Raw genomic sequence first — 12,034 nt, 5'->3', positions numbered from 1 at the left:
CATATGAAAATTTGCTATAAGAATTCAATGCCTCACTTTGCATATTCTTTTTTTAGCTTAACGATGTATCCCGGACATAGCAGGGTAGGCAGAGGGTTAAGACACTCCGCTCATATCAAGTTACTTCTATTCTCCACTTAACGCCGAAATCTGGAGGCATTGAATATTACCAGACGACGTTACCAGAGCGAGAAAAATTGACAAATGTTCATAATTTTGTTTTCTCGAGTAGGAATCGAACCCATAACCTGTCGCGTTTATAGTCACACGCTCGTAGCCTTACATCTTCTTTATACGGAAAGAAAAACAAGATTGAAAAGTATAGAAATAAAAATAAGCTTCCTATTGCAACTAATATTAAATTAAAGTTTTACGGCGCTACATCTCGAAATGATTACAGACCTATAACATTACACTGTCGTTTAGTTCTTACTTCTTACGTAATGCAATTCAGACCTGAAGACGCCGTACTCTATCATTGCTTGCGACGCGCTCAAAAATCCATCGCAGTTATCATTAATACACCGAAGTTATCATTAAATCATCGCGGTTATCATTATACGGTAATATCATTAAAGGTCATTGCATTATCATGATTATAGTTCTATTAATTTATGTTGGGATGGTAGTATAATCGAATTATGTGTAGTTTATTATTGGCATCTCGTTTAAGTAGAGTTAGTTATCTTAGACATGTTTTGGGGTTTTTGTATGGTTTTGGATTTTAACGGTTTTTTATCGTTATTGTTTTTAGTTTATTTTGTTAAAAAATACTAGGTCTATACTTATCTTTTTACAGTTACATTAAATGTCTAGAATATTATGCATTTGAATATTGGCCAGTCGTGGTGCAGGGACACAGGCGTGCGACTGTAAGGCGACACGTCGGGGGTTCGATTCCCATTTGAGGAAACGAAATATTTAATATTTTGTCTTCAGAATTCAGTGGAAAGTGGGGAACGGAAGTGTCTTAATCGAAACGTATAACGTAACTTAGTTCCTACTATGTTTCCAGGTTCCCTTTTGCCTACATTGCTTTGTGTGAGATAGAGAAAAAATACCTAATACATTGAACATTTTGTTAAATACATACTGAAAGTACAATGAAATATTTGAAAATTGACATTTTTCCAGTTTCAAAATTGCTCCAAAACAGTAATTATGTGTGAAAATTAAATATTTTACATTAATTAATTTAAAATTGTAAACAAATGTACCAATAATTCCTATGCTGAGATGATGAGAAAAATAATTAAACGTACACTTGCGTTGGCGTATGAGTAGTAGCTAATCGTTTTAAGACATCATTTGTCTTCTGTCGTAACTTGAGTACCTCTTACAGGAACAAATAAACATAAATACCTTGTGAAACTTATGAGTTGTAATAAATAGTATGTATAACTCACTGGCTTGTAAATAGGGACTGCAATTAGAGTAACAGGTTCGATTCCAAATCAGTAAACAATTTAATTTGACAATGATATTGTGAAAAATGTATTAATTGGTACAATAATGAGGCCAATCGTGGCGCAGAGGCACAAGTGTGTGACTGTAAACGCTACTGGTAGTGGGTTCGATTTGTATCCGAGGATATGAAATATTTAATATTTTCATTTCTTCAGTTTCAGTTTCTTCGCTCTCGCATCATAGCAAATCGTAGCGTTGAGTATCACCACTCAACACGCAATGCCTAAAGAATTCGACGGAAAATGAGGAACGAAAGTGACTAAATGGGAACGGAGTGACTTAATAGTATAGGAGACTAATTTAAGACTTATTTTTAACAGTAATTTTACTGGTCTGGTTAGAACATCATGCAGTATTTCATTTCAACTCCTAGTTTCTGTTATTTATTACCTATGTAGATATATATATGTATATATAAACTTAATAAGCAAAATTGCTTTATTTATTTACGGCCTGAGTTATCTAGTTTTCTCAGCCATCTGCCCTTATCATAAATCTTTAAACTAAACTTGAACTAAAGCTTACACATTTTACATTACAGCTTCCTTCCTTTAATCCTCAACGTGTAATTAAAACGTACATAGGATAACGATAATTAAGTCTTCAATAAAGACATAAAAGGGGAATTGACTATAATGTTTCCATATAAATATACTATTTTTGATCATTAGTGCGTCTAAGTAATACTTGTTGCTTATCTATTCTATAATAATTATATAATAGAAAAGATACTACCGAATACCTTGTAAGTACCTGTGATTAAAACTATAGAGTTAATAGGTTCGATTTTTTTATTAACTGGAAGGAATTAGTTAATGAATTATTACTCGCTTCTTATTTCTTGTTACAAGACAATGCGTGACGTAAAATACCGCTAATATCTCGAAAATTGCAGAGAAAGTTAATGGAGTGTCTTAACACTAAGTTTCTTCTGGCAAATATTACAATAACATAACATATGGATTCGTGGTAGTCGAGAGCGAGAGGTTAGTTTTTAGAGAAAACGTTTTTGATAACATCACCAACATACGACAAATCCAAAATTATTATTTAAAAGTAGAAAAAAAGAAAATATAAAACATTAGCACATTAGCTTTTATGCCTATAATAATAAGTCAAATTATAAATCGAATCAGCTTCACGCTGCATCTCATACACAGCAGGGGAAGCAGAGGGAACATAGTGTTAAAACACTCCGCTCACAGCTCACTTTCCGCCGAAAATTTCCAGGCATTGCGAGTTGAGTGGCAGAACCCAACACCCCATTTTTTGACTTGATGCCAGAGTGAAGAAATGACAATCTTAACACATTCTTTCGAGTGGTGATCGAATCCACAACCGTCGCGTTAAAGTACCCTTGTGCTCCTGCACCACGACGACCACTCAATTATTCCTCATTATTTTAATTACTTCTGCTATTTATTTTGTATCCCTTTTAATTGAGACTGGTACTCTAAGTACCCTCAATTGGCTATTAGCCATTTAGTATGAAATTTATAAGGTGTGAACGCTATCTGATCTCCGAGACGATGGGCTTCTGTTAATCGATCTACTTGTTTAGCTTGACGCTTTTGCATGTACCAGGGTAATGAAAGCCTAGTGTTAAAACACTCTGTTTTACACGTTTAATTTTGATATATTGTGTTTTAAGTAACGCAAACGCAACTCAAAGCTTTACTAGGTTTTAACAGAACGGAGAAATGAAAATAAGTTTATAATAATCTCCTAATAAGCAAATTTAACTTCTAGTAAAGATTAAACTGTAACTGTACTTATAAAAAACAAAGTTAACGCATTTTTCAAGTAGAGAAAGAAATTATTTTTCTGATAAGCATATAAATATATCAATTTTTAATTAATACTAAAAAACTGAAATAGATTAAATCGAAAAGTTTTACGATCTAAAGCTTAATAACGTAATTATATGCCTAATATCGTTAGGCCGAAAGGATCTCTTATCTTTACTGTGCAATATGTATATAGTAGGAACAGAGTAAACTATAAAGTTAAACTAGTCCAGATTTTATCGTAGAGCTTTGTGATAAGAAGTTATTCTAATTATATTCATATAACTTAAAACTTATACCTCTTTGATAATAAAAGTATATAATAACAAAAGTATATATATATATATACTTTTATTATCATAAAGGTATAAATTTTACAATTTTTTAAATGTTTTCTTTTATAAAAAAAATATATGTAGTGTATTTAACACTAGCAATATGGACATCTATAATACACTCATACATTATTCGATAAAGAACGACATTTATTGACCAATATATATTAAAAATAAATTAAAATAATAATTTAATTTAAAAATGTGAGAAACATGAGAAATGATCCTTTTTTTAAGATATTTTTTAACATATTATCAAATTTGCAAAAGAAGCCAACTTAATTATGCATATATAAGGAGGTATGCATAAATGAAGAGAAAACCACACAGATCTGTTGCGGTCCACATGCCTAATGATCTATCTAATTTGCTACGAAAACAACATATTACAGAAAAATGAAAGTTATAATTTAAAAAAAAAATTTAAGCATGATAAAATACCGTTCACTTTATATAGGAGAATGTCTGACATTTAAAATATATTGTCGGTTTAAAGAGAAAATTTGCTAAATCTGTTTTTTTCGTATGGGTACGTCGTTACATACTCGTATATTGAGATACTATTTGAAAGTGTAAAAACATAAAATCGTTCTTTATTTTATTTCTTCTTTCTAATAATATATTATTATTAATTTAATTTAAAAGTAACTAGGCAGAGAGAACCTAGTGTTAAGACACTCGGGTTCCCTACTTTCTGCCGAGTCATTGCGTGTTGAGTGGCAGAACTAAACGCCGCGCTATGCCTCGACACTAGAGTAAAGGAAAAAATATAAACGTAAATTAATATTTCAATACCTGTGATGACCAATACGATGTGTCGATGTGCTGCGATTACTAGAAAGAAGGAATAAATTAATATTCATTCCTTCTTTCTAATAATATATTAAAGTTACATACAGAAAGCTATTAGCTATATTTAAATATCACATATATAAATAAGCCTTAAAATATATAAAAAATATGTTAATAAATATTTTTAATTTTTCTTATATCTAGAAATAACAACCACCCAATATTTTTTATTAAAAATCTATCACCTATTAAAAAGTAATAAGCAGCTTATACAGTTTAATCTTAGCAAATAAAATGAGCCATTTTTTTCCCACTCTTTTTTAAACAGGAATCACTAAGCCATGCTAATATATGTAGATCCACCTTTATTCGAGACCAATGACTTTTGAGTGGCAGTTGTCGATACAAATATAATGCGATTATCGCTTATTTAATGAAGCATATCTATAATCATCTATAATCAGCTATAATCATCTATAATCAAAGGCTAGTTGTAAACGCAACTGGTTATGGGTTCGATCCCCACTCGAGGAAGTGAAATATTTATTTACGTTTATATTTTTATTACTTCGCTGTGGTGTTGAGGCAAAGCGTGGCGTTGTGTTCCTCCACTCAAAAAGCAATACTTTTGGATTTCAGCGGAAAGTGGCAAACAGAGTGTCTAAACACTAGGTTCCCTCTGCCTCTGTGAAGCTGATAACTACTATAATCAGTCGTTGTAGGCACAATTTGCTTACAAAAAAGCTTAATTAACTAACCCATTATTTAGAAGTCTCGTTTAATCGATATATTAATTTTATTGCAAGTCCTGTCAATAGCTTTTCATATATATAATAAATAGTTTTATATTGAAAAATACCATTCTGGCACAGTGCAACAATAGTGTGACTGTAAACTAACGGTTGCGAGTTCAATTCCCACTCGGGGGAATGAATTATCTTTTATTAATATTTTAATTTCTTCGTTCCCGTTTTTGAGGCCTTGTTACTAAACAAGGCCTCAAAAATTCGACAGAAAGTGAGGAACTAGTGGGAGGTATCTTAACGCTAGGTTCCCTCTGCCTTCCCCGCTATATGCATATATATGAGATACAGTGTCAAGATGAAAAAAATAAAATAATATAGCAAGATTAATACTAACATCTACCTTACAAGTGGCTTAAGTGGTTTTTATCGTCACTTCTTAACTTAATGAGGATATTACTTATGACGATAATAAGTAATATGTTTCTTTTTTTATGACAACTTTTTTTATTTTGTTTTTATTTCACACGTCATCATAGTGCAGGGTTGTCAGATTAAGCCTAGCAATCTCTGTTTATTTTAATTTTCTTTTTTTACGTTTTATGTTTTTTACTTTACTTTTTACTCCCCGTTCCTCACTTTCCACTGAATTCCGGAGATATTGCATGTTGAGTGGCGGAATTCAACGCTGCCCTTTGCGTCGACACCATAAAAAAACACGAAACACCTAAATGCAATTGTTCAAAGTAAGTTTTTAACATTTTTGAGTATTGCCCCTCATTACGAACGTACGAAGCAGGTAGACAGAGAGAGAGAGAGGGGACAGGAAAAACTACTATTAAGACACTCCGTTCCAAATTAAGATATTTTCTAATATTTTTTACTTTGAAATAATTAGAATATTATTTTCTACAATATAATTTTTACTTAAATAATTTAATTTAGCTTTTATTAGTCTTAATATATTTAAAATAAAAATAAGAATATATCATCAAATGTACATACATCTACATACAATCAAGATGTTCGGACCTCACGATTTGTCTATTAACCGTCTGGTCGACCACAAATTGAGGAAGCTTACGTTAGAACATCCTATATAAAATGATCGAAGCAAATGTAGGAGCATTTTAATTACTTTAATGCTGTCTTTTTTTATATTTTTTCTATTTATGTTAGATCTATATATAAGTTTAATCTTGTAGTTTTTACGGTCGACAGTAATGTCTAATTCAATTTTACATATAGCTTGTGGTGTCGAGGAAAAGCGGGGCGGACTGTCTTAACAAGGCTTCCTCTGCCTAACTTACTACATGCTACATATTGCATATTTTTCATGTTAAAGTTGTGGAAATGTCAATCTTCTTTAAATATAATTGTTTTACTGAGTAGAAATAGAGAAAACTACAATCGACTGTACTCGTGCTTCTAGATTTCGTAATTTTATGACATATTTATATTTATAAATATTTTTTAAAATAAATTATAGTTGTAGGTATTTGTCTGAATCATAATCTCAAGAAACTAATTTACTCTATTTTTTAGCTTCACACTCTATCCCGCACTAAGAAGGATAGGCAGAGGGAACCTGGCCATCTATTATGACATTTCCATTCCCCACTATTCGCCGAATTCTGGACGCATTACGTGATGAGTGGCGGAACCATAACCAAAGCGACGTAAATTAAAATATTAAATATTTAATTTACTCAAATGGGAATCGAACCCACATCCTCTCGCGCCTACAATTCGCTACATACTCTTATATTATATTAAAACACATTAATTATAGTTAAATTATGAATGATATCAATGTTAACTTACAAGACCGTTAACACTTCGATACGAGTAAGCATTTTATCTTAGGAAGTCATCCATTTAACTAAAAGCGACTTCACTTAACATATCTACTTCCTGCGGTTCCAGCTATCTAAGGAATATAGAGTTAATTATAAGGGATAGATTTATGGGGACCAGAAATTAAGGCTAAATCTTAAGGTTTTCACCTAATTATGTAATTCATAGTATAGACTGGCGTCTTATTAGGCTTTTCTTTGTTCTGGAACCGAGGCAACAGCGCGGCGTTAAGTTCCGCCACTCAACATGCAATAGCTCAAAAAATCGGCGGAAAGTGGATCGTAGTGACTTAGGATTAGGTTCCCTTTGTCTACCTTGCTGTGTACGGGATACAGCATGAACCTAAAAAAAAGGTAAGTAGAAGGAACCTGCTCATATCACTAGTTTACATAATTGTGCTTCTAATATCTAATTCACTATATTTAGCATGTAAGTATGTTTGTTATGCACAAACCGCACATTACGAAGCACCGTAAAACCTTTCCCTTACGTCGAGACGGATCGTACCATTAACCTACCAAGCCATTAACCGACTGTGGTCTGTGGTCATTCCCCTCAAAAAAAAATCAGCAAAAAAACTCCACCTAATTATGCAAATTTTGCCGCAATTAGATCTATTAATACTCGTACAACTGTGAAGGCAATTTAGAGTTGAGTATTAAAGGATGACTGTATAAAAATAATTTTAGTTTTGCATTTGTTTATGTACTAGTGGTACCGTGTGGGGCTACGCCCGCTTGAAATAGAAATATTAATAAACTGAAAACTAAACATCCAGACGATTCTGTAAAAACGGATTCGATGTTGTATAGACATAACTTTTTTATTTATGAACCGATTGTAATAAAATAAACCCTATATGTTTTTGGAAGCTTGCCAGAATCCGGTAGTGAAAACCACATCTAAGTCGGATAACAAACGCACAGACAAACGGACAAAGAGACAAACAGGCAAAAGATTTAAAAAATATTGTTTTGGATTCTATAAGGTTGATAAAGGTTTCCAATATATATATTTTTTAAATATCTTCCAAGTACAGACACATATCCTCTTACGATTTTATTATAAGTACAGATGACCTTGTAATGGAGTCAGTGTATCCAGTTATTATAAGACTATTACTGTTCTTATCTTCATATGCAAATTAATAAATAGGTCTGGAGATATTCTCTTTCTGATTGACAGTATCTTGTGATATATTTTTTTTATAATTTACCAGTTTTCAGCATATTAATCAACATCGAGAACAAAATATAAACATTCTGTTCTAGCGTGACAGTTGGGCCTTAATCACTTCGCAATTGTCACGTCGTAAAGGGGACACACGAATGAGATTATACGGTAGGAAAGAACTACGCAATAGGAGAATATATGTTAAAGAGAGATCTAGTTAATATAATCTAGTCTACTTCGGTAAACTCTTGAATACAAATAAAAAAGTACTTCGATTAATCGTTGTATAAAAGGTAGAAAGAAGAGATAAAGAAAAAAACCAAAGAAATTCTAATATTATAAACATTTTTTTAAGTCGATCGGAATATTAAATAAAAACTAAAACAATACTGTTCATGTGAAATTTGAACAGATAAAAAATATTATAGTTATTTTATGAGAAGATACAAACGTCATACCGTTAGAAATAATAATAATGGGCATATAAGGCGTCCAGTATACAAGACCAGGGCAAAAACAGCTGGAACACCTATATAGGGAAGATGGTTATGCAGTTACCACCGTGCTATGACAGCTTCGAGTTTAAGTAGTTTTGTATTTGTAAGGAAAAAGAAGAATTTAGAAGCGGTTTTGTCCATTTTATTAAATTATATCTTAATTGTATTTAATTTTTAAAGAATGTGAATGAATGAATGATGAAGATATGAAATGATTGAAACACAATTGTCCTTTTGAACATTTACGGCTATAATAAGTATTATATATAGATTTCTACAGTAGTTATTTTTACGTATTTTTAAATAGCAACAAGAAACCAGGTTGCCCTATACATTTATAATTAAAATATTCATATATATCCAATTACCAAACAAACGTGCTCTTCTTTAAAGGTCGCTAACCACTACAACATTAGTTAAGTCCCTGAAACAACTAATGAGGCACTCGTGGCGCATGCACAAGGGTGTAACTGTAACGTGATGGAATTGGGTTCGATCCTCATTCAGAGGAATGAATTACTATTTCATTGGCAAAAATTGGCCGGCGAAGAGTTCTCCTACACCACACGTAATATCTCGAAAACTTCGGCAGAAAATGGGTATCAGAATATCTTAACTCTGCGTTCCCTCTGCCTTTCCTGCTACGTGCAGGATACAGCCTGAATTTGATTTAGAATGTTTTTTAAAACGAATAAAATACTATATTTATTATCGAGGCTAAGAATATTTACAGGCATTACACGGCCACCTAGCAGCAATATCAGTTATAAATTCAAAGAGATCCTTTGAATCAACATACTAATGTAACATTGCAGCTGCTAAGTTCGATGCTCTAGCTTTTTTTTTTATTCACAGCTTGCCTGTGACATTTTTACTTGTCCATATTGAAAAATACATAACATTAAATTTTATATATGGACAGACATTTTAAGCGAGGTATGTTTTGGAAGTTGTTTGTTTTTCTTTTAAATGTTTTAATTAAAGAAGTTTATATAGATTTTTTAAGAGAAATTGTTTTTTTTTATCTATATATATAAAATCGAAAGGTCACTCACTCATCACCAAATCTCAGAAAATACATGTGCTAGGAATCTCAAATTTTGCATAGGAGTTAGTTATAGGACGTAGGTGCTCGCTAAGACGGGAATTTATAGTATTCGACTTCTAAGGGATTGTTTTTGGGGTTGAAAATTTGTATGAAACTTCGTTACTTCAAATGCTAGGAATCTCAAATTTTGCATGGACGTCACTTATAGGACGTAGGACTCACGGAGACAGAAATTAATAATAAAGTAGACGCAGGCGACGCCGCGGGCGGGCCGCTAGTGTAACTATAAAATACTGAAAACTAAATGTAATTTTACAGTATTATTGTAATTTGCATTTAAAAAAAATCTGGTGCATATTTTATGAAAGCACCAATATTAAATACATAATGTTAGTACAAATTCACATTAGCTATTTGATTTATATATAGTTTCAAAGATGAAAGATATGTAAGAACCATGTCACAATTTTCATACATACTGAATTAGGTAGACGGTCATGGACTCGACCCACAATGGAAATGTCAAGATTGTCACAGGACCTTTTATCATGAGTGAAATTGAATAATGCATTTCCAATTCAACGGATCTACTAAGAATTAGAAGTTCCTTATACTATTATTTTTTACGTAACCTGATGTACAGCAGGGTAGGCTTAGGGAACCTAGTATTAAAACACTCCGCATTGGGTGTCAAGTGGTGGAACTCAACGTCGCGCTTTGCCTCGACACCAGAACGAAGAAATGAAAATAGAAATTTAAAAAAATATTTCATTATATATGAGGTGTGCTCAAAAAGTAAGATATTTTTTCAAATTTCGCAGGCAACGTATATTCGACTATATCGATTATTAGTATAACGATTATATGGACTATATATATATATATACCTATGTTTAGAGTGCATAGCATGTTGTCTATTATGCCTACTTTTTTGACCGATAAAAAATTATACTTCTACGATTAAGCTTTTATTTTCTAAATCATTACAAATTTGTATATTTTCATAGATATATTTAATTGTAATTTTAATTAAAACAAAGAATCCCTTAAAACTCTTACAGAACCGAAAAAAATGTAATTTTATATTTCACTCACAAATTTAATGGCGACTACTACTATTTTTATATTTTTTTTTTACTGTAAGTTAAAGTTTACATACAGTAAGACATAAAAAACATGTTACTCTAATGTTTCAAAGCGTTAACGTAGAATCGTAAATCATTCGTCAATACAGCGAGAGTCAAAAGGAAGTTAGCAATTACTAGTTTTCGCTGTAAATAACCGCATTAGTACCTTAAACCACTAATTTCAAACAAGATAGGTTATAAATTTAGTTAACTAATTGCCCCAGTTTAATGTATTACATTTGTTTAAAACAATGACAGGTTATTATGCTGGCTTGTTGTTATTTAAACGTGACCAAATTTGAAATAAATTGACAAGTAAAAATAAAATAAAAATTTTTTTTTACGTGGAATATTGTTAAGAGAATGAAAAATTCTCTAATAATTATAGCTTGTCCAAGAATTTTCGCAAATTAAATGATTTTGTCAAATAGCAATGCTTGCAAGATCATCTGTTAACACTGTTTCTGTAGCAATTTCTGTAGACATCATTTTAGTTCTATTGACTACTTTAATTTTTTCAGTCACAAGGATCCTAATGTTAAGACCCCCACTTGCCGTTATAGTCCGGAGACACTACGTGTTTGTGTTGACAACGGTGCAAAGAAATGAAAATATTAAATATTTTATTTCCTCGAGTAAGAATCTAACCTACGACCTATCACGTTTACTTAGACACTTGTGGCACTGCGCCACGAGCGGCCTGGCCAAATAACTTTATCTTTACCAAATGGTCATTTACACATGTATTTTTAACCCTCAGTCTTCACTAAACAAGAAATTATAATATCTGATTAATATATGCGGCTTAAGAAAAAATAATTAAAGTATAAATTTTCTTTCCCATCCATTCATATCTATAATCAGATTAGAATTTAATTAAAATTTAGCTTTAACCAGCCTCCGTGAGTAACGAGGCTTTCTTTAATTTCCCCATTTACAAATAACAATCATTAAGTCGGGCATCTTAGATCTTGCCTCATATGGGCGTAGAGAGCGTGACGTAAACAATTACTATATTTATTTAATTTTTTTTCATTATGATATATTATACCTACTTAATGTCATAAGACGTATTTTTGGCTTTTTTTTAGTAATATATTCCAACATGAAGATGACAATTATATAAAGTACTAGCGGTCCGCTCGCGGTTTCACCCGCGTGAACTATGTTATTATTAATTTCTGTCTCCATGACTACGTCCTAGTGAC

The 12,034-nt window shown here is 31.8% G+C and overlaps 1 protein-coding gene across 2 annotated transcripts in view; it reads right to left on the bottom strand.

Moving 5' to 3' along the window:
* Positions 1-12,034, bottom strand: part of LOC146531557 (uncharacterized) — a 100,324-nt gene that overhangs the window by 4,676 nt on the left and 83,614 nt on the right. The window lies entirely within an intron of this gene.

This window comes from Heliconius melpomene, chromosome 15 (assembly GCF_056956725.1).
Source record: "Heliconius melpomene rosina isolate 202511_hmr_F chromosome 15, ASM5695672v1, whole genome shotgun sequence".
Classification (NCBI taxonomy): Eukaryota; Metazoa; Arthropoda; class Insecta; order Lepidoptera; family Nymphalidae; genus Heliconius; species Heliconius melpomene.
This window is presented reverse-complemented; position numbering and strand designations above follow the sequence as displayed.